Genomic DNA, 23,792 nt, shown 5'->3' on the forward strand with positions numbered 1-23,792 from the left:
ACTAAAAGTCAGACAGGAGAAACCAAAAATGATCCTAGTTCCACCGGACTGGCCTCGACAACACTGGTGCACACTACTAAGGAATATGTCTCAACTTCCCCCTTGGTACTTGCCTCAAATACCTCATCTACTGGCTCAGCAGAACACGTTGGAAAGTATACTTCGTAATGTGGTTTTGATTCCTTGGAGGCCTCTTGCAGGGCCACAGTTACTGGATCTGTGATAAGAATGCATGCCTGGCTCAAGGAGCAAAATCTGCCTGATAATGTTAAAGGTAAATTGTTGGATGCCCCCTTGCAGAATGACACTCTGTTTGGTAATAAGGCAGAAGAGGTTTTAAAGAAAATGGAAGACAAAGCTAAATCTATGCAAACTGTAAAAGATTTCTTGCAAGTGCAGCCACCCAGGTTCAGTAGGAACTGGCCTACTAAAAATTGGTCCTTTCCTGTGTCAAACAGAGCCACTCAAGGCAAATACAGGCGCTCAAAAGGCTCCAGATACCAATCACAGGGTTCATACAGGTCAAAGCAATGGGGTCCCTCCACCTCCAAATCTGGAAGAAACAAAGGACAACCCTACAGTAAGCAGTCTCAATGACTTTCCTCTACCATCACCAAGCACTTATCTTTTGGCAGCCCCCTTGGGGGGAACACTAGCACTTCATGCTCAAAAGTGGCAGTTAATTACCCAGGACAAATGGGTATTGAACTTGGTATCCTAGGGGTACAGATGTCATTTCCATACTTTGCCAATAACAGGCACTTAATGAGGAGGATTTCCTCATTACTCAAACATGGGGAGTACACATTTGTTGCATCAGATACTGTGCACCTTTTTCACCGAGTGTACACTGGGAAGAATCCTAAGCAGTACTAAAATCTTCAGGAAGGAAAGGGCTGGAGAATGGTAAAAAGGTGAAAGCCCAGAACGGTGAATATTATAATATCAAAGTCTAAAAGAACACCTAATTCCAGAAGTCAAACTCCCGGTAATAAGGTTGGTGAAGGCATAATCTAACTACCAAGTGGCTGCAATACACCTGCAAATATGTTACTTTTAAAGCAAAGACCATAAAGCAACCGCATCCTTAATGACATGGCCTTTGACATCAGCATTTGTAATGGGCAGCGACCTACCTTAAAGCAAAAGATAATGCAGTCAGCAAAATACCTGGAAATAGTTAGCCTATAAACTGCCAGCTCCCTCTCCCTTTTCTCTTTACAGCATAGGATTAATTGAAACTCATATCTCACTTTCAGTAATATCTGAATTGAAAGTATATGCCCAAAATTTAAAGGACTTTTTCTTCCTGGTTTGCAGCCACAACAGTATAGGAGGAGATAGCCTGACTGATTTAAAACTATTTCTGTCTCTACCATGTGAAGGAAAAGTGGTAAGGTCCAAAGGTAGAACTGATCCTTGTGAAAGACCAGACATGACTCCCCTACTATTGAGAACCTGAAGTTCCTATACTCAGTAAAAAATGGAGATGACCACTACACAGATTCTTCCAAAAGAATAGCAGAGCCACTGAATCCACAGGCTCAAAAAGGGAATAGATAGACCTGTCAATCATAAAATAAATCCCAAATCCATCCAAGATGGCTGCAAACTGAATAAATGCTTAATTTCAGCTCTTCCAGCGTGAAAACAGAAACTGAGAATAGCAGACCAGAGAAATTGTCAGCTTGGGTAAAATTCAGTTATTGTACAGTAAAGTACACCACCTAGATGCCAGCAAAGAAGAAATTTAGAGAAATGAAATAAAATCAACTGGAAAAGGTGAAGAGAAAACACAGACTGGGAAGAATCCTGCAGCTGTACAGCAAAAAGCAGCTCAAGCTTTAGCTCTGGATCAAGAGATGGTTTCCAATAATTTGGAGGAAAAAATAAATCAGCTGTAGTCAAGTGTGATTAAAACAAATTAAACATTGAAGGAATATATCAACTCAGATAAAAGGCTGGAAAAAGCAGAAGAAACTTTAACTAGCTAGCAGAGATTAACTGATAAAACTGCAAAACTCAGAGGGTGAATTGAAGAACAACTGGCTGAGTGTGCGGCTTTGCAAGACGAGCTGTCTAGTAGTGTTAGTAGACAGATCAAGCAAAGAAAACCTGAGATTTTCAGCTATACCACAAAAACTGTATGGGACACACTGTATTAATTTTAGGAAAGCACAAATAACCAATTGGACTGATGTTCCACATCAGGACTTATTAATTGAAAGGACATACTGAGCGTACACTCCATGCCTGGCTATGAAAAGCAGTCAAGACTTTTATTAGTAAAGATGCAGTCATACCAGCAGAAAGAGCTGATCCTGTCAAAACTGTGGCCGAAGAGAAAAATATTAAAGATTGGAGTGAGCAAGAGTGTTTGTGGAAAATGATTATTCACTGCACACCAGGCAGAAGAGGAGCAAATTTATCCCAGAAATCAGGGAATGTTGAGAGGTAGGCATAAGATTCAAGCTGCTATATCTATCTTTGAAGTATTTTTTTCTCGAAGGAGCAAACATTCTGTGAATCAAAGTTTATCCAACAAAAATTGAACCAGAAATCAGAAGGGGCCGGCTTCTCGTTCTGATAAAAAGCTCACAGACAGACTTTGCCAGTGAAACCATTTCCAATGTTCAAGAGGAAAATGCTTGAAAGACAGAAAAAAAATCCAAGCTGACTAGAAGAATCAATACTCCATTGGACTTCAACCAGAATCTAGTGTTGGGCAATGGAAATGACCAGCAACACTGAAATTAGTGAAAAAAATGGGAGACTAGAAAGCATCAATCATATTTGTGAAATATGGAAATGCAAAAAAAAAAAGTGGATGAAAAAGACTGCACTTTTGTTGGCTTTGATAAACTTGTGGGTGTACTATAAAGCATATATCCCACATTATGCTATTAATATGCTGAAGGGTACTACATGGGAAAAGAAGTAACGGTAAATAAGAATTTTTGTTTGTATTAGTATTTGCATAAAACATTTCATATATACACTGCATGTTATACAGGCAGCATTTTTTATAGCTTGCAGTCAGGGGTATTTAAATGTTGGGGGGGTCTTTTCAGTGACTGTTGTATGGGATAAAGACATTAAAGTAAACAAGTACTTTTTAGATGCAAGAAATATAGGCTTTAAAGTATAACAAGAGAAGAAAGGCTGGAGGTTTAAGTTAATATAATCACTGGATGATGGGCGGGTTAAACAATTCTTTTTACAAAGATGGATGTCTAGATTAATGTCCTTTGCTTAGACTGTGCTCAAGTTTTTGATAAGGACACAGGCTTGAAAAATAAGACAAAATGATGAAAGCCAAGGAAATGCTAAGTTCTGTGAGTCTGCAAAGGTATTGTTTTTTTTTCCATTAGCACATACACTCCATGGGAGATAAGAAATCTGCAGCCAAAGGCAGTTGGCCAGTGAAATTCTGTTCAAAGTAAAATTTGCAGAGATTCCTTCATGCATCTGTAAAGCTGTTAGCTATTTTTTTTCTCATTGCTGACTACATTTACATGGAAATGCACTGTCTGCAGGTGCAAGCAATTAATCTTGAGAGTTATGTGCATTCGTTCCTTAGGGAAATGCAACACTTAAAGGTATAAATGGCAAGCAGTTCCATAAAAATAAATTATGAAATTATGAAAAATTAATAGTAGCCTTCCCAGAAGCCTTAATACTTTAATGCATTTAATAGAATGGTGAAGAACTTAGTTTTATTTAAAGGTTGCCAGTGCAACTTATTTGAGGGCTGAAAGTTAATGTTTCCTGAAAGCATACAAGCTGTTTTTTCACAGATAGAAGGGGAATAGAGATAAAATAAGGACAGCAATTCATCTAAGTGGGAACACAAGCTGTGACATGAATTTTAGAATGGGTAACCTTAATTTTATATTAGGTTATATCTTTGTGTGTAGCTGTTGAATTGGGGTAATTTTACCCATCTGGAGGTTTAAACTTCATGTATTAACAACATACATAGTTTTATGTTTGTGTTAGTTAATAGGGGATGCAGTGTTCTGAAAATGTATTTAATTTTTTTGTTTGGGGTTTTCATTAAAATAAAAAGTATTTTTTTATTTATTTTCAGACATGCAGAATCATATATGCAGTATTCATCACACTGAAATATATATACACAATATTTGAACAGGTAAATAAATACAATTACCTAACAGAAACAAACTATCTACAAACTACTTATGAGGGTATCTATTGTTTGCATATAGCACTACTTCTATTTATATGAACTTTCAAATCAAAGTTTGCTACTCTCCAGTAAAGTAAAAGGTCTTGAAAATGTGACAAATAGTCCAAATGGAGATGAGTGGAAGCAACTGTATAAAAGATCAGACTGTCAAACAACAGTGTATGCATGTAAAACAAAAGTTGGAAATACACATTCAAAAATATTTCACGTATATAACAGGTGGGAAAGGTAACTTTTTATCATAATGACTACTCTCGGTCTCTATTGTCTTAAAGGACCTTACAGTTATTGAAAAAGGAAAGAGCACTGAATTACATTAAGAAAATGTAGTGTGCAAATAGCAATGCTGTAGGAGACTCATTTGGAAAGAAATAAGCATGTGAATTTGACAAAAAGGATTTCAGTATGAATGTTCAGCAGAATATCAGGGACAAAGGAAAAGTGGGCTAATAATACTAATGCTAAAGGGACCCCAATACCAACAGGAGGAGGAAAAAAAGCCAACAGACTTGTGGTAGTAAAACATTATTGGCAAGGGAGGACATTATGCTGGCATGTATTTATACTCCTCTGGATCCACTGGGTTAGGATCATATGTCAAGTATGGTGTAACAGGAAAGTGCCCACGCTTTGGTATGTTGACTGGACATAAGGCTATCCCTTGGCAGAATATACCATCAATTAACATCATGTAAGGACATCCAGTGAGATCCAAGTGTCTGAACCAGGAAGTATTTCCTGTAGTTGAGCTAGCTGTAAATGCAATTTTGAGTTGGCTATGTGCAAAATCAGAAGGAATGATGGTGGAATATACAGTTCCACAAGAAGGAGAATATGCTCACAGGCAACTTTTCCTTATGATGCTTTCAACAAATAGGAAAAAAAAATGCTTTTCTCCCATGTTGAACAAAGGTTCACCTCCAGCATGCCCAAGTCCAGGCAGAAATTGACCAGGTACGACTCTTAAATGACCAGGTGAAGGAAAGGAATAGAGAAGTGTCTCAAAGACTTAACTGCAGTAAACTATGTATTCAAACATGAATTAAATAAGCAATATCCAAATTTATGGGGAAATGATTATTTAAAGTATGAATTAAAACAGATTCTGACATGGCAGCTAAAGATAGGTGGGAAGAGACTAAACAAAATATAACAGAAAAACTCAAAGATCCTGCTTATGGATATGGATAGGAATACTAGCAGTGAAAATATTTTTAATCCCTTTAATTTTATATGCAGGTCGGGCATATTATTATAAACCAGAGAAGTTGTAGATGATAGTTAATAAAGATTTGAAGGAATTTATTTGGTTGATGAACAGGGCAAGAGTTGAGTAGGATAAGTTGTTCATGCCAATAGAAAGTACAACTGTATAAGAACTTATCATAACAGTAGATGCCCTGCTGATCACTGCTGAAGTACTCCAATATTGAAGGGGTTATCCTACTGAGGTAACTTGACTTCCAGCTAATGAATCAAAGTCAAAACCTTCTTGGCATGCCACGACTGGCATATGACCTTAGCCTATGGGCATGGGGTAGATAAGTGGACGTATATGTGCAAGATCTTCAAACTACCTACAACCAGGAGCCTCTGGAGAAGCCCGAGTAAAACAAGTACAAGTAATGAAAAATGATTACAGCAAAGAGGAAGGGAGAGGAACTGCTCCCCTTCAGTCTACAAGGCAAAAAGGCAAATAAAAATAGGAGAAACAAGGGTGGGAAGTAATATTACAACAGTGATCAGTAAGACATCTACTGTTATGGTAAGTTCTTACATAACTGTAAAATGTCCTTTCTGGGATCACTACTGCAGTATTTCAACACATACTGGTGATTCCCAAAGTTAAAAGTTGTTAAGGGTGGAAGGATCAGTGACAGCAGAGATGTCTACCAGTCCTAGCAAGACAGATATAGCAAAGGATGTTCTAGATTTGGAAAATGCATCCACTCTATACTGCTTTGTAAAGTGTGAATGGATAACAAGGTGGCTGCCCCCAGAATAGATAATGGAGTATAATGGAGTCAGTTGCCTTTGCGACAGGCTCCAGATGAGGAGACTGCTCTGGTTGAAGGGGCCTTCACTGGTGAAGAAAGGGACTTGCCATGGAAGGTGAAAGAGAAGGAGATGGATTTATAGATTCAGTCGGACATGGAGATAGTCTGTTTAGAAACAGAATTACCCAGCTTACCATTCTGGAAGGGTACAGAAAGCTGGTCAGTTTCCTGAGATCTTTTGTCTTGTCTAAGCAGATTCTTAACTGTCTGTGTACATAAGATAAGATACAGTAGGTTGGCCATTAGGGCTTGAAGCTTGGAAACTCTTCTGGAAGTGGTAAAATTGACCAGTAGAACCATTTTCCAAAGACAGAATTTTAATGAAGTGGAGGATGTTGGTTAAAAAGGTGATAAGGTAAACTTTTCCAAAACCAAGACCAAATCCCAGGGAGGCGGACTAGTGAAGGATGCCTTTTAAAAACTGTTTGACCTCAATCACGGAAATCAAGGGAGGGTTTAAAGGCAGACAAACAAATAGCAGACATTTTTGCCTTAATGGAGGAAAAGACTAGCTAACGTTTGAGTAATTCAGACAAGTAAGATAGAATAAAATGCATGCCAACCCAAAAAGGGTCCTCATTCTTCTTGAGACATCAGACAGAAAATCTTTTCCCCTTGGAGATGTTTGATTTTCTAGTGTTAGGATTTATTTCCTCTTGATGCAGGTCCTCAGAAAACTGGTGTCTGAAAGGGATTAAGATTATATCACAGATTCTGTCAGAGAGTCATGTTGAGATCCTGCAGGTTGGGGTGGATCAGAGTGCTCTCTTCTGTGCAAGCAAGTCCACTTTTCGATGTAAAGAATAGTTGCGTAAAATCATTACCATAACCATAGATGTCCTTCCCTTCCATGTTGCAGTATTCATAACATGAGGAATATTCCACCTAGGTGACCCAAACATCCGGCCAATATAACAAAGACTTAACTCATTACATCCTAGTGACGCCTCCAGATGTGTCTGCAGTTAAGTCCTACTGACACCTCTAGGTGTCAAATATTGCTTGTTCATATTTGTATCAATAATTCCAAAACAATGCTATGTGCAAGGTTTTAAAAGATTTTATCTTAAAGCTTACACAATGGCAAACTTAACTGCATTAATATTTGACCTCTGTCTAGTGCAGATAAAGAAATATTAGCAGTTTTTATATTAATTTATATAGATATAATTTTCACATTTTTCTAAATATCTCAACAACCAAGTAACGCAAAGTTAGCCTCATGTGAAAGCTCTTAACTAGATGAACAAAAAATGCTGCAGATAGTGTGTGTGTGTAGCTTGAGTGGTTGCTGAGATGTTGTAAGTTGTTTACAAAATATTGCAAATGTATATAGTTACTGTGACTTATAAAATTCTGTCTAATACCTAGAACCTAAAGAATACTACCACTTTAAAAATAGTTTGTGCAGAAGGGTTTGCCATTTATACTTATTTCATAACCCCTATTGTTCCAGAGATATGAACATTTGTTTGAAATGTGAGGACGCAATTTGATTCTGTCAAAAGGCTTAGGCCCCGCCCAATGGAAGTTACAGTGCAAACTTCCTAACTCTGTTGGAGGTATCTTCTGCAAGATTCCCTGATTGGGATATGCAGGTATGCCTCTTTTAAGTCTAGAGTTACTAACCAAGCATTCCTGCTTATCATAGGCAGTAGCTGTTGTAAAGTCAGCATTTTGAATTTTGGAATGTCCAGGAACGTGTTCAAAATCGATAAGTCCAGTATTGGATGCCATGAATCGTCTTTTCTGGGTACCAGGAAAAGTCTTGAATAAAAACCTTGTCCTTTTTCCTTTTCTGGTACCGGTTGAATAGCCCCCATATCCATGAGGGACATGACTTGTTTCTGGGCCTCTGCCCACTGGTTTTGTGGCAGATCCGGCCATCCATTTGGAATTGGCAAAGTATGGAAATGAAATCTGCACCCCTGGGATACTATGCTTAATACAAACTTGTCCTGGGTAATTAACTGCCAATTTTGAGCATGAAGTGCTAATTTTCCCCCTAAGGGGGCTGCCAAAAAATAAGTGCTTGATGATGGTAGAGGAAAGTCATTGAGACTGCTTACTGTAGGGTTGTGCTTTGTTTCCTCCAGATTTGGAGGTGGAGGCACCCCATTGCTTTGCCCTGTAAGAAAACTCTGTGATTTGTCCTGAGTGGCTCTGTTGGATACAGGAAAGGACCAGTTTTTAGTAGGCCAATGTCTACTGAACCTGGGTGGCTGCACTTGCAAGAAATCTTTTACAGTTTGCATAGATTTAGCTTTGTCTTCCATTTTCCGTTGAACGGTTGATTATTATGTTTTCTGTCAGTCCGTTTGTTTTTCCAAGCAGTTTTTAGTGTTTTTACACTTAATAAAGCCGGACAGTTTTTAGAAGTTACTCCGTCTATGTTATCCGTCTTGTAATCCGTTTTGAGTGGCAGCACTTATTGGTGTAATCGCAGTATATTTTTTTCTTTAGTTTTTCGTTCTGTTTTTTCATTCAGTTATTACCAAACAAAGTATCATGCTGCAAAGGGGCATCCAACAATTTAGCTTTAACATGATCAGGCAGATTTTGCTCCTTGAGCCAGGCATGCCTTCTAATCACAGATCCAGTAACGGCGGCCCTACAAGAGGCCTCCAAGGAATCAAAACCACATTGCAAAGTATGCTTTCCAACTTGTTCTGCTGAATGCAATAATTCATGTAACTCTATTTTCCACACAATCAGAAATCAACATAATTTTCTGTTTCAGTAAGCCCATAACATGCTGTTGATATTTAAGCATATGAAACTGGCAGTGTAAAGCCCTGATTGCCAAGGTTGCAGACGTATAAACCTTCTTACCCCATCTATCCAGCGCCCTGGAATCTCTATCAGAAGGGGTGGGATTCTTGGCTGTAGAGGCCTTTACACCCTTGGGACCCTGAGAAATGTTTCAAGATCAGCAGCAGGATTTTTGAAAAGAAATTTGTGGGAGTCAGGAACCCTATAATATCTGTCTGGCTTACTAGGAGCCGGAGGCAGGGAATCAGGAGCCATGCTTGATTCCGAGAACACATCATCAACAATGTCTAATACAGGAGGTATTGCCAAAGGCCTATGCTGAGGAAGAAGGAAATCCCTAAGCCTCTTTTTTGATTCAGAGAAGTCCTGACTCTCCCAGTGAAAATGTTCCCTTAAAGTATGCAAAGTCTCTCCAAAAGAGTAATCCTCAGGAGGAGATGCAGATGGGATTGATTCCTCTGCATCAGATTCTTCATAGGGTGGAATAGAAAATTCCTGATCAGAAGAGGAATCAGAAGAAATGGAAACCTGTTCTGAAGATTCATAATCAGTGCCTTGCCTAGGCCTCTTAGCAGGTGGTGGTTGGGAACCCCTGATCAAGGTAATTAAATCCTCAGCCATTTTGATCATCTGTGTTTTAGGCATAGGCAAGGAACACAGTACAACTGAAAATCCTTATGAGGCATTTGCTTCCCACAAGTAATGCAATTATTAACTTTTACTGACATCGGTAAGGAGCAAGAAAAAGTTTCCCCAACCGGGTACTTAGCTTTAGTTTGAAGACTTCGGTTCTGAAACTTGAATACGAAAATTTCAGGAGTCGGCCGACTGGCACTTGTGAACTGCTGCTTTGGGCACCGCGCGGCAAGAAAGACTGAATAAAATGGCGTCGGCTGCATGTTTTATACCCCTGACGACCTGACGTCATGGAAGAGGAAACAGCAACCGACGCAGGACCCAAGACTTTGTTATTCAGGCCGACTGAGGGCAACCTGCCAGCAGATTACCCAAATGTAATGACTGCAACAGTGAAACATGAACATCTGGCAATGAGTCTTTCACATCGCTGTTGAGGAATTTTGGCCCACTCTTCTTTGCAGAATTGTTTTAATTTAGCCATATTGGAGGGTTTCCGAACATGAACCGCCTTTTTAAGGTCATGCCACAGCATCTCAGTTGGATTCAAGTCCGGACTTTGACTAGGCCACTTCAAAACCTTCATTTTCTTTTTTTTTAAGCCATTCAGAGGTGGATTCGCTGGTGTGTTTTGGATCATTGTCCTGCTGCAGAACCCAAGTGCACTTCAGCTTGAGGTCACAAACTGATGGCCGGACATTCTCCTTCAGGAGCAGAATTCATGGTTCCATCAATCACAGCAAATTGTCCAGGTCCAGAAGCAGCAAAGCAGCCCCAGACCATCACACTAGCACCACGTTTGACTGTTGGCATGATGTTCTTTTTCTGAAATGCTGTGTGCCTTTTACGCCAGATGTAATGGGATGCACACCTCCCAAAAAGTTCAACTTTTGTTTTGTCAGTCCACAGAGTATTTTGCCAAAAGTCTTGGGGATCATAAAGATGTTTTTTGGCAGAAGTGAGACGAGCCTTTATGTTCCTTTTGGTCAGCAGTGGTTTTCACCATGCATGCCATATTTGCCCAGTCTCTTTCTTATGGTTGAATCATGAACACCAACCTTAACTGAGGCAAGTGAGGCCTGCAGTTCTTTAGATGCTGCTCTGGGTTCTTTTGTGACCTCTTGGATGAGTCGTCGTTGCGCTCCTGGGGTAATTTTTGTAGGCTGGCCACTCCTGGGAAGGTTCACCACTGTTCCATGTTTTCGCTATTTGTGGATAATAGCTCTCACCGTGGTTCACTAGAGTCCCAAAGCTTTAGAAATGGCTTTGTAACCTTTTCCAGACTGATAAATGTCAATTACTTTGTTTCTCATTTGTTCTGGAATTTCTTTAGATCGCGGCATGGTGTCTTCCTTTTTGGGATCTTTTGGTCTACTTCACTTTGTCTGACAGGTTATATTTAAGTGATCTCTTGATTCAACAGGTCTGGCAGTAATCAGGCCTTGGTGTGGCTAGTGAAATTGAACTCAGCTTTCCCAAAAATGTGATTAACTACAGTTACTTCATGATTTAACAAGGGGGCAATTACTTTTTCACATGGGGCCATGTAGGTTTGGATAGTTTGTTTTCCTTAATAAATACAAACATCACTTAAAATGCATTTTGTGTTTACGTGGGTTATCTTTGTCAAATATTTAAATTTGTTTGATGATCTGAAACATTTAAGTGTGACAAACATGCAAAAAAAAAAAAAAAGAAATCAGGAAGGGGGAAAATACTTTTCATTGCACTGTAGATTATGTGCATGGGACATAACACACTACTTCTTACAACACGTAATGTTCTGAATGCCTCCATGGATGGTGAGATAACCCACCAGACATAGGATGTGGACTCATGTATTGCTCCTACAAGCCTGGACAAGTGATAGTGCAGCAGACGTTGTATCAGCATGATGTTTCAGTCATGTATAATGCATGATGCTAACGTGTGTCACTACCCTCACTGTGGCCAGTTTGGCAACAATATCACATACATGGTCATTGTTAAGGGACACAGACCAAAAAAAAAGTCTAAGCTTGTTTCCTTCCTTTCCTGTAACTAGTCTAGTCCAGATACAGCTTTGATGTATCCAGGACTGTTTGTAAGCTTCTGAGCGGTGCCAGGAAGTCTGCTCTTCAATTGTTCCCTTAGATGTGCTACTTCTCTCCTCTCCAGCACTTTTACTAGCTTATTAGTCTACTACTTTGCCAGACTTCTTGTAGCAATTATTGTAGCACAGAAAAGTGCTACCAGCACTAAACGTTCTACATGGAAACAGCTCCAGTACTTATTAATGCCCAACCCTCCAGGCATGTCTAAAGGTCAGTTCCTTGTACTTTCTCCTATTAACCTGGTGTACTTGGGCATCCTGAGGCAATGTAGAACCTCTGCCTCATGTACACTGATAACACTCTCCTCTTACCACCCAACACTCAGACTTGTGAGAGATGCACTTCTATATCCAAATTGGAAGCCACATACTCTCCAGTCAAGAGTGGAATACCTGGTCAAGAGGAGAAGGTCAACACTTGCATCACACCACATGGAACACATAACCCTCCAAAGCACACACCCACACTGCCTTCACATAAAAACACAAACCACACACCCAACTTCATGGAGGCTCTCATTAAAAATCTACCCAAACAGCAGAGGCCTTCAAGGCAAACACACACTCAACCACCACAACTGTGGGTGTGAATGACCTGAGACGTACCTCCCTGGACTACATGAAAAGAGACAAGGAGTAGCTCTCGGATTATGGACCCTAGGCAGGTATGACGGTAGCCCTGAGCAGCATCCGACCATTACCTAGAATGATACCACAGTACAAGCAGAAAATGATTGATTTCAACAACTGGCTAAGTTTTTGGTGTCATTCCAAGGGGATCCAGTGTCTGTCTGCCTGTGATGACATGACTGACAGACCTTAAAGCTTTGCCAGAGACGGCATGCATCTGTCATCCCTTGGCTTCCGGATACTGGCCAAGGCTCTTGCCACCACTATAGTGCCTTTTTTAGGCTGTGTTCTAAAGACCAAATTACCACCATAACAGCTACAAACAAATGCAATCTGAGGGTCATACTGCTGAATGCTAGAAGTGAAAATCTCAAAATGCACTCACTCAAAGCACCCCTTAAAATGGAGAACATCAACATTTGTGCTGTGACAGAGACCTGGTTCAAAGCAGCAGAAAGCACCCCTGCACTACCGGGCTATAACTCATTCCACACCTTTCAGCCCAGGAACTTGGACCGAAGCTCCAAAGGCAGTGGTGTTTCCATATTCATAAAGGATGCGCACACCTCCAGACTTGTAGCCCAACATAATGCATCAGAGATGCTTCAGGTGCAGCTAACATTGGGTAAGACAGCGATTCAGGTCATAGCCTCCTATAGGTCCACAACCATATCCCAAGACTCTCACTCCATGTTCCTAAACACCCTGGAGAATATTAGGGTCCAACCTAATGCTCTCATACTGGGCAACTTCAACTACCCCTCCATTAACTGGGAAAACTACTCATGTAGCAATACACTTGCCCAATGTTTCCTGGAATTCATTAATTCCAATGCCCTGGACCAGCTTGTTTGTACCCCAACTAGAGGTAGCAACATCCTTTACCTGGTCGTTACTAACATGGGCGACCATTGCTCTACACCAATAGTCAACTCCTCCCTGGTTAGATCCGACCACAAACAACTCACCTTGGAAATCTACATCCCTCCCACCCCCCTGCAAAGGTAACCACCACAAAAAACTTTTCAAAAGCTAACCTTGGGCTCCTAAAAACAGAAGTGGCTAACTTCACAGCACCCATGCAAATGGAGAATAGTTGCATGACTGCCAAATCATATACCAATGCACTGTATGCAAATGTACACAAATGCATAGATCTCGCCATACCCAATAGAACCAAGACACTCTCCTCCAAAAAAAGGAAGCCAATCTAGTGGTCCCCTACCATAAAAAAACTCTACAACAGAAAAAAAATAAATAAATAAACTAATGCGGAATCAGGTGAAGTCCAAGACTGGCAAAACTCCCTTATCAGCCTCAACAAAAGGTTGAGATCCCTCATCAAATCCTCTAAAGCTAGCTATGAAAATAGAACTGCAGCAAATAGTTAAGACAACCACAAGGCCTTCTATAGTTATATAAAGAATCTCTATGGCAATACACAGATTTGCTCTGAGCTAATGCACAATGGTACCTCCTACACAGAGTCAAGAGATATTGCCAATATACTGGCCGACAGATTCAGTGCCAACTTTACCCCTATCTCCCCCCAAAGGACCAATCACAATACCAGCAGATTGCCAGGCACCCAATATTTTTGCTGCACAGGTTAAAACAGCACTGTCCAAGGCCAAGAACACAACTTCTATGGGACCTAACAATATCCCTGGCTGTGTTCTATATGAACTACAGAGTGAACCGGCACCACACCTGTGTGCCCTGTTCAATCACAGCCTTACCTCAGGCTTTCTCCCTACTGAATGGCACACTGCTACAACCATCCTTCTCCACAAAGGAGGAGCAACTACAGACCCTGGGAACTATCACTCCATTAGCCTGACAAGTTTGATATGCAACGCTCTGGAATGCATCGTCATGGATCTAAAAGACAAGGATATAGGGAATCTCCAAACTCTGGAACCCGTACAGTTTGGTTTTGTGAAGGGTAGATCGTGCCTGCTCAACCTGGTCAACTTCTTTGAGTCAGTCACCAGAGCTGTGGATGAAGGCAAGGTGGTTCCATACAGCCTACCTTGATCTGGCCAAGGCCTTTGATACCACTGCAGGAATCATAGAAAAACCTCACTAAGCTAGGCATCAACCCCTATATCATTAAGTGGGTTGGAAAAGTACAGTTGTGTACCTACCATAAATGTAGATATTCGAGTGTATTCACTGTTGCAGTCATTACACTTGGGTTATCCTGCTGGCAGGCTACCCGCAGTCGGCCAGAATTCCAAAGTCTAGGTCCGGCGTCAGTTGCTGTCGCCTCTTCCCTGACGTCAGTGCACCAAGGGTATAAAAGATGCAGCTGACGCCATTTTCTTCAGTTTTTCTTGCCCCAGATGTCAGTTGCCCCCAAATTGGTAGGCTGAAAAATATACCAATAAGTATGCATGCACAAAAATAAACATTTCCTTCACCTACAAGCAAATACACCACATAGGTTGTATAGGATAGAGAAGTACAGATAAGGCCCAGCAAAGAAAAGGGGGATGGTGGGTGGGTAACCTGGACTGCAACAGTGAATACACTCGAACATCTACATTTATGGTAGGTACACAACTGTACTATGTTCATCATGTTTCACTGTTGCAGTCATTACTCTTGGGTTGAATCCCAAAGCTGAGGATGGGTGGCTGGGCTAAATAGGATTGGGAGAGGCTTGAGGCCCTGCAGAACTGCAGTGGCAAAGCCTGCTCTGGATTTAGAGTAAAGAGGTACGTGGTAGGGCTTTGTAAAAGTGTGCACTGAACTCCAAGTTGCAGCCTCTAAGATGTCTTTGGTTGGTACTCCTCTGAGGAAGGCTGCTGAAGTGGCTGCTGCTCTGGTAGAATGAGGCCTAATGCCCTTAAGCACTGATTTGCCATGTTGAGAATAGCAGAAACTGATGCAATGGCCTATCCATTTAGAAACAGTTTGTTTTGAGATAGCCTTTCCTTGTGATCCTGCAGCATATGGCACTAAAAGTTGCTCAGTCTTTCTGAAAGCTTTAGTTCTGTCCAAGTAGAAGCGTAACTGTCTGTGTATGTCCAAAGAATGCAGAATTTTCTCACCCTTGTTCTGTGGGTTTGGATAAAAGGTAGGCAAGTGAATGGTTTGGTTGAGGGCCACACTGGACACCACCTTAGGCAAAAATGTTGGGTTTGTCCTCAGAGAAACCCTGTCTGGATGAAAAATGATAAAAGGTTCCACAGCCAAGAGTGCTTGTAACTCCGAGACTCGTCTTGCAGAGGTTATTGCTAGGAGCAAAGCTGTTTTCCAGGATAAGAATTTTATATCCGCTGTTGAGGCTGGCTCTAAAGGAGGCAGTGTGAGTTTTTCCAAGACATAATTGAGGTCCCATGCCGGAATTGGTGCTTTCCTTGGAGGCCTAATGTTTTTGGCCCCTCTGAGGTAATGCCTTATTAAAGGATGAGAAAAGATAGGTGGTTCCATATTGTAATGGGCTGAAATGGCAGAGGCATGAATCTTAATTGATGAAAAAGAAAGGCCTTTGTCCAGCATCTCAGTTAGGTATTGTAAAATCTGAGGGATATTTGGTACATACATGTCAATGCCTGGTTCCTGGTTCCAAGCACAGAATCTCTTCCATTTTTCTGCATAAGATTTTCTGGTACTGGGCCTCCTGGCCTCCAAGATAACATCCATAACAGCTTCTGAAAGAGGAGTGTTCTGAATGGCTACATTATCCGCCATGCTACCAGATTTAAGGTCCTGAGTTGACTGTGCAGGATCCGATTGTTTTGTTTGGTCAGCAAGTGAGAGGTTTGAGGCAATATCCATGCTGGACCTTGAGACAAGCTCTTTAGGATTGGGTACCAGTGCTGGCGTGGCCAGTCTAGTGCAATCAGTATCATTTTTGGCTTCTCTTGTCTGACCTTTAGGAGTACCCTGGGAAGGAGAGGCAGTGGAGGAAAGGCATATACTGATAGATTTTTCCAGCTGAAGGATAGGGCGTCCACTCTCCATGCTTGTTTGTGATAAAACCTTGTGCAAAATCTCTGTAATTGGCAGTTGTGAGGGGAGGCAAATAGATCTATGTCTGGGCATCCCCATTTCCTTGTTATCATGCTGAAGACTTGTGGATCCAGTTTCCATTCGTGGGGATCCATGAGGTTTCTGCTTAGTTTGTCTGCCAGAGTATTTGTTTTTCCTGGCAGGAATTGCACTTGCATGTGAACTTGATAAGTCAATGCTGTGTCCCATAAGGTTATTGCTTTTCTGCAGAGGGGGTAAGAATGTGTACCTCCCTGCTTGTTTATGTACCACATGACCGTAGTATTGTCTGTCTTTATCAGTAGCTGTCCTGGATGAAGTAGATCCTTGAAAGCTGTCAGGGCATTTTGAACAGCTAGCATCTCTTTTTGATTGATGTGAAGCATGCATCTGGCTTGCAGGCCATGTGCCCTGAATACATTTTTCTGCCATATGGGCCCCCCAGGCATAATCTGATGCATCCGTTGTGAGTGTCTGTCTGGCTGTGGGTAAACTGAATGGCAGGCCCTTGTTGTGGTGACAGGCCTCTGCCCACCATCGAAACTCCTGCTGTAGGCAGGGAATGAGTGTAATTACTGTCTCCAGGCTGTGGCAATGCTGAGTCCTAACACTTTTTAGATACCATTGTAGTTTCCTCATATGCAGTCTGGCATATGGAATTAGTAGAATGCAGGATGCCATGAAACCCAAGGCCTGCAGGATTTTCCTTGCAGATAACTGGGTCTTTGTTGCCAATTTTTTGAAGTAAGAAGTCAGTTGTTTTTGTTTGTCTGGCGTGAGATAAGCCATCTGGGCAGTTGTATTTAAGCTTGCACCCAGGAATATTATCTCTTGAGAGGGCACTAGTTTTGATTTATTTTCGTTTACTGTGTACGCTAGGCAAATTAGTAATCTTTTTACAAACACCAGATGCTTTAGAAGAATGTCTTTGTTCTCTGCTTGAATAAGGCAGTCGTCCAAGTAGGGATATATTTGAATTCCTCTTTGTCTGCAAAATGCAATTACTGGTGCCAGGCATTTTGTGAAGACCCTGGGCACCGTAGATAAGCCAAAGGGCAGTGTAGAGAATTGGTAGTGCATTGAGCCAGATATGAATCTGAGGTATCTTCTGCAAGATTGTCTGATTGGGACATGCAGGTATGCCTCTTTTAGGTCCAAACTTACGAGCCAAGCCTTCTTGCCCAGCATGGGCAGTAGCTGCTGTAGAGTCAACATCTTGAATTTTGGAACCTCCAGAAACGTATTTAGTATAGACAGGTCCAGTACTGGTCTCCAGGTTTTGTCCTTTCTGGGCACTAAGAAAAGTCTGGAGTAAAATCCTTGCCCCTGCTCTTGTTGTGGTACTTGTTGAATGGCCCTCATGTCCATGAGGGCTGTAATTTGCTTTTGTGCCTCTGCCCATTGATTGTGTGGCAAGTCTGGCATACCTTTTGACCTTGGTAGGCTGTGAAAATGGAACCTGTAGCCTTGGGACACTATGTTCAAGATCCATTTGTCTTGGGTAACCATTTGCCAATTTGATGAAAAAAGTGCTAGTTTTCCCCCTAAGGGGGCTGCCAAAAGAAAAGTGCTTTGATCTGGCAGAGGAAAGTCATTGGGGCTGTTTCCTATAAGGTTGTGATTTGTCTTCTCTGCTTTTGGAGGTAGGAGCACTCCATTGTTTAGGCCTGTATGAGCCTTGGGGCTGAGATCTGCCTCTGGGACGCCTGTATCTGCCTCTTTGTGGTCTGACACTGGAAAGAACCAATTTTAGAAGGCCAGTTCCTGCTAAATCTGGGTGGCTGTACCTGTAAGAAATCCTTAACTGTCTGCATGGATTTCGCTTTATCCTCCATTTTTTTTTCAACACCTCTTCTGCTTTAGCACCAAACAAAGTATCATGCTGTAATGGAGCATCTATTAATTTTGCTTTAACATGATCAGGCAGATTCTGTCCCTTTAACCAAGCATGAATTCTAATAACAGAACCTGTAACAGCAGCCCTGCAAGAGGCCTCCAGTGAATCATATCCACATCGCAAAGTATGCTTTTCCACTTGTTCAGCTGCATGCAATAAATCCTGCATTTCCTTGTTCTCTGAACATTCAGAATTTGTCAACATTTTCTGTTTAAGCAGTGACATTAAATATTGCTGATATTTAAGAATATGAAACTGACAATTTAAAGCCCTTACAGCCAAGGTAGCAGAAGTGTAAACTTTTTTCCCCCATCTGTCTAGTGCCCTAGAATCCCTATCAGAGGGGACAGGGTTTCTTGCAGTGGAAGCTTTGACCCCTTTGGGACCATGAGATATAGTTTCTGGGTCAGCAGCGGGGTTTTTATATAGGAATTTATGAGAATCCGGGACCCTGTAGTATCTGTCTGGCTTAGCAGATGCAGGGGGTAAAGAGTCAGGGGACAGGCCGGACTCTGAAAATACATCATCTACAATGTCTAGAACAGGTGGAATAGTAAGGGGTCTGTGCTGAGGAAGTAGCAGAAAGTCTGTGAGCCTTTTCTTAGATTCAGAATAATCTTGGCTCTCCCAGTGGAAATGCTCCCTCATGGTATACAGGGTTTCCCCAAAAGAATAATCCTCAGGAGAGGCTGAAGGAATGGATTCTTCAGCATCAGAGTCCTCATAGGGAAGCATGGAATAATCCTGTTCAGAACAGGAATCAGAGGAAATAGAAACCTGATCAGAAGAATCATATTCTGTCTCTTTCCTAGGCCTCTTATCAGGAGGCGGATGGGAGCCCCTGATCAAAGTAATTAGGTCTTCGCCCATTTTAAGCATCTGTTTTTTAGGCATGGAAGTCTGAGTAGGGGAATGCTGTACTTGTTTCTTTGTCTTTAGAGCTGCTTTAGTCTTTGCTTTTGAAGCTGAAGATGGTTTAACATATAATTGTGTAGGTCTGAAGACACCCTCAGAAGCCAATGCCTGCACAGCGGCTCTGGACCCATCTGAGGGAATGATTTCTGAGTGTCCAATACCTTGAGTATCCAGAGGCCCAGTCGGCTCCACAATGGAGTCGGCAACTGGCCTAATGGAGGCCTCCGGTCGTCGGCTGTTCCGACGAAATTATATAATTAAATCTTCGGCCAAAGTAATGAAATGCAAAATCGAACCGATGCTTAATAGTGCGTTAGCTAAATCTAGCACAAAACCAACAGCAAGCAACGTTGTGATCAGGGCCTAGGCAAGGAATACAGTAAGAGTGAAAATCCTTATGAGGTATTTGCTTCCCACAAGAAATACAATTGTTAACTTTTTCTGACATCGGTCTGGAGCAAGAAAAAAGTTTCCCCAACGGGGTACTTAGCTTTAATGTAGACTTCGGTTCTGAAATTCGGATTTGAAAATCTCAGGAGTTGGCCGACCGGCACTTGCGAACTGCTTTTGCTTTGGGCACCGCGCGGCAAGAAAGGCCGAAGAAAATGGTGTCGGCTGCATCTTTTATACCCCTGGCACAAAGACGTCAGGGAAGAGGCGACAGCAACAGACGCCGGACCTAGACTTTGGAATTCTGGCAGACTACGGGTAGCCTGCCAGCAGGATAACCAAAGAGTAATGACTGCAACAGTGAAACACAATGAACATCTGGCTCACAGATGGAACCCACAGTGTGAAAGCAGCTGAATCCAAGTCAGACTGCCGACCAGTCACTAAGTACAGTTGTGTACATTTACCATAAATGTAGATGTTCGAGTGTATTCACTGTTGCAGTCATTACATTTGGGTAATCTGCTGGCAGGTTGCCCTCAGTCGGCCTGAATTCCAAAGTCTTGGGTCCTGCGTCGGTTGCTGTCCTCTCTTCCATAATGTCAGGTCGTCAGGGGTATAAAGCATGCAGCCGATGCCATTTTCTTTAGTTTCGCTTGCCCCCGATGTCAGATGCCCCCAGAAAGGTAGCAAAATTTATATATATATATATATATATATATATATATATATATATATATATATATATATATATACACATGCATCAATATAAACTTTATCTTCATCTACAAGCAAATACACCACATAGGTTGTAGGAGATAGAGAAGGAAAGATAAACTTCAGAATGACAGGGGGATGGCGGGAGGGTAACCTGGACTGCAACAGTGAATACACTCGAACATCTACATTTATGGTAAGTGTACACAACTGTACTATGTTCTTCGTGTTTCACTGTTGCAGTCATTACATTTGGGTAGAATCCCAAAGCTATGGTTGGGTGGCTGGAGCTAAACAGCATTAGGTGTGGCTATGAGGCCATGCAGCACTGCAGTGGTAAAGCCTGCCCTGGACTTAGAGTAGAGAGGCAAATGGTAATGCTTTGTAAAGGTGTGAACAGAACTCCAAATAGCAGCCTCTAGAATGTCTTTGGTTGGCACTCCTCTGAGAAAGGCTGCTGAAGTAGCTGCAGCTCTAGTAGAATGAGACCTAATGCCCTTGGGCATGGGTTTACCATGGTGTAAGTAGCAGAAACGGATGCACTGGCTTATCCACTTTGAAATTGTCTGCTTTGAAATAGCCTTTCCTTCTGATCCTGCAGCATATGACACTAGTAATTGCTCAGTTTTTCTTAAAGCTTTAGTCCTGCTCAAGTAGAATCTTAGCCGTGTATGTCCAAGGAATTCAGAATTCTCTCCCCCTTGTTCTGCGGATTGGGATAAAAAGTTGGCAGATGAATTGCTTGGTTAAGAGCCACACTGGAAACCACCTTAGGTATATAAGTAGGATTTGTCCTCAGAGATAAGTAGGATTTGTCCTCAGAGACACCCTGTCTGGGTAAAATATGAGAAAAGGCTCTACAGCCATGAGGGCCTGTAGCTCTGAAACTCTTCTTGCTGAAGTAATTGCTAGTAGCAGGGCTGTTTTCCATGATAAGAACTTTAGATCAGTGGTAGCAGCTGGTTCAAATGGAGGCAGGGTGAGCATTTCTAACACATAATTGAGGTCCCATGCAGGTAATGGTGATCTTCTAGGAGGCCTTAAATTTTTGGCTCCTCCAAGATACTGCTTTACTAAAGGATGAGAAAAGATTGGTGGCTCTGTGTTGTAATGAGCCGAAATGGCAGAGGCATGGCTTTTGATTGATGAGAAAGATGGGCCTTTGTCAAGCATCTCAGTTAAGTATTGCAATATCTGAGGAATATTTGGTTCTGCTGTATCAGTTCCTTGCGTTTGATTCCAAGCACAGAATCTCTTCCATTTGTCAGCATAAGATTTTCTAGTACTAGACATTCTGGCTTCCAAAATGACATCCATCACCGCTTTACCGAAAGGTGTTGTTTGTATGACTACATGATTAGCCATGTTGCCAGGTTCAGAGTCTGTAGTTGATTTTGCAGGATCTGATTGTTTTGCTGGGACAATAGTTGTGGTCTTTGAGGCAAGGTCAAAGCTGGGTATTGAGACAAGTTCCTTAGGACTGGGTATCAGTATTGGCAGGGCCAGTCTGGGGCAATTAATATCATCTTTGGCTTCTCTTGTCTGACTTTTAGGAGGACCTTGGGGAGAAGAGGCAGAGGAGGAAAGGCATAAACTGATAGGTTTTTCCATCTGAAGGATAGGGCGTCCACTTTCCATACTTGTCTGTGATAAGTCCTTGTGCAGAATCTTTTCAATTGATAACTTTGAGGAGAGGCAAATAGATCTATGTCTGGGCTCCCCTAAGGTTTCTGCTTAAATCGTCTGCCAGAGTGTTTTGTTTTCCTGGCAGGAATTGAGCTTGAAGATGTATCTGGTAGGTCAAAGCTGTGTCCCACAGTGCCATGGCTAATCTGCAAAGGGGTATGAGTGTGTCTCCCCTTGCTTGTTTATATACCACATGACTGTTTTGTTGTCCGTCTTTATCAGTAGTTGTCCTAGATGAAGTAAGCCCTTGAAGGCTGTTAGGGCATTTTGAACAGCTAGCACCTCTTTCTGGTTGATATGTAGATGCATTTGTTTTGGTGTCCATAAGCCCTGAATGCATCTTCCTGCCATGTGGGCCCCCCAGACATAATCTGATGCATCTGTTGTTAGGGTTTGGCTGGCAGAAGGTAGAGTGAAGGGCCATCCCATGTTTTGGTGACATGCCTTTGCCCACCATAGAAACTCCTGTTGCAGGCAGGGAATGAGAGGAATCATCGTTTCCAGACTGTGTGAATGTTGACTCCATAAACTTTTTAGGTACCATTGAAGTTTCCTCATATGCAGTCTTGCATATGGAATCAGTAGGATGCAGGAAGCCATGAAGCCCAAAGCCAGCAGAATTTGTCTTGCAGAAGACTGGGTTTTTGTTGCCATCAGTTTGAAGTAAGTAGTCAGTTGCCTTTGCTTGTCTGGCGTGAGGCAAGCCATCTAGGCAGTTGTATCCAAGCTTGCACCCAGGAATGTTATCTTTTGAGAGGGTACCAGTTGTGATTTCTTTTTGTTTGTGTACCCTAGGCATGTTGAATAAGTGTGTCCTTGTTCTCTGCTTGAATGAGACAGTCGTCCAAGTAAGGATATATTTGTATACTTCTTTGTCTGCAAAATGCAATTACTGGTGCCAGGGCGCAATAGATAAGCCAAAGGGCAGTGCAGAGAATTGGTAATGCATTAAGCCAGCCTTGAAACTGAGGTATCTTCTGCACGATTGTCTTATTGGGACATGCAGGTATGCCTCTTTTAGTTCTAAAGTCACCAGCCAAGCATTCTTGCCCAGCATGGGCAGAAGCTGCTGCAAAGTCAGCATTTTGAATTTTGGAATGGTGTAGGCAGAGGGAAGTCATAGGGATTGCTTTCTGCAGGTTTGCGCTTTATCTCCTCCAGATTTGGAGGTGGAAGTGCCCCGCTGCTTTGACCTGTATGAATCTTGCGCCTGGTATCTGGAACACTTAGGGCGTCTGGATTTGCCCCTTTGAGCTCCGTCTTACACATGAAAGGACCAATTTTTTGTAGGCCAGTGTCTACTGAATCTTGGTGGCTGCACTTGTAAGAAGTCTTTAACAGTTTGCATAGACTTAGCTTTGTCTTCCATTTTTTTTAAAACCTTCTGCCTTAATACCAAACAGAGAATCATGCTATAAAGGTGCATCTAGCAATTTAGCTTTAACATGATCAGGCAAATTTTGTTCCTTTAACCAGGCATGCCTCCTAATCACAGATCCAGTAACTGCGGCCCTGAGGAGACCTCTAAAGAATCAAAACCACATTGCAAAGTATGCTTTTCAACTTGTTCAGCTGCATGCACTAATTCCTGCAATTCTTTATTTTCTGCACATTCTGAAATCAACATCATTTTCTGTTTCAGCAATCCCATAACATGTTGTTGGTACTTTAGCATATGAAATTGACAGTTTAAGGCCCTGATAGCCAAGGTTGCAGATGTATAAACCTTTTTTCCCTATCTGTCTAGTGCCCTTGAATCTCTGTCAGAGGGGGTAGGATTTTTTGCTGTTG

The 23,792-nt window shown here is 41.8% G+C and overlaps 1 protein-coding gene across 1 annotated transcript in view; it reads right to left on the minus strand.

The window, feature by feature from the left end:
* The window catches only part of ZYG11B (zyg-11 family member B, cell cycle regulator), a gene marked incomplete in the record, with an annotated part of 797,045 nt that overhangs the window by 200,713 nt on the left and 572,540 nt on the right, over positions 1-23,792 (minus strand).

This window comes from Protopterus annectens, chromosome 10.part0 (assembly GCF_019279795.1).
Source record: "Protopterus annectens isolate FY-2018-M chromosome 10.part0, PAN1.0, whole genome shotgun sequence".
NCBI classification, from domain to species: Eukaryota; Metazoa; Chordata; order Ceratodontiformes; family Protopteridae; genus Protopterus; species Protopterus annectens.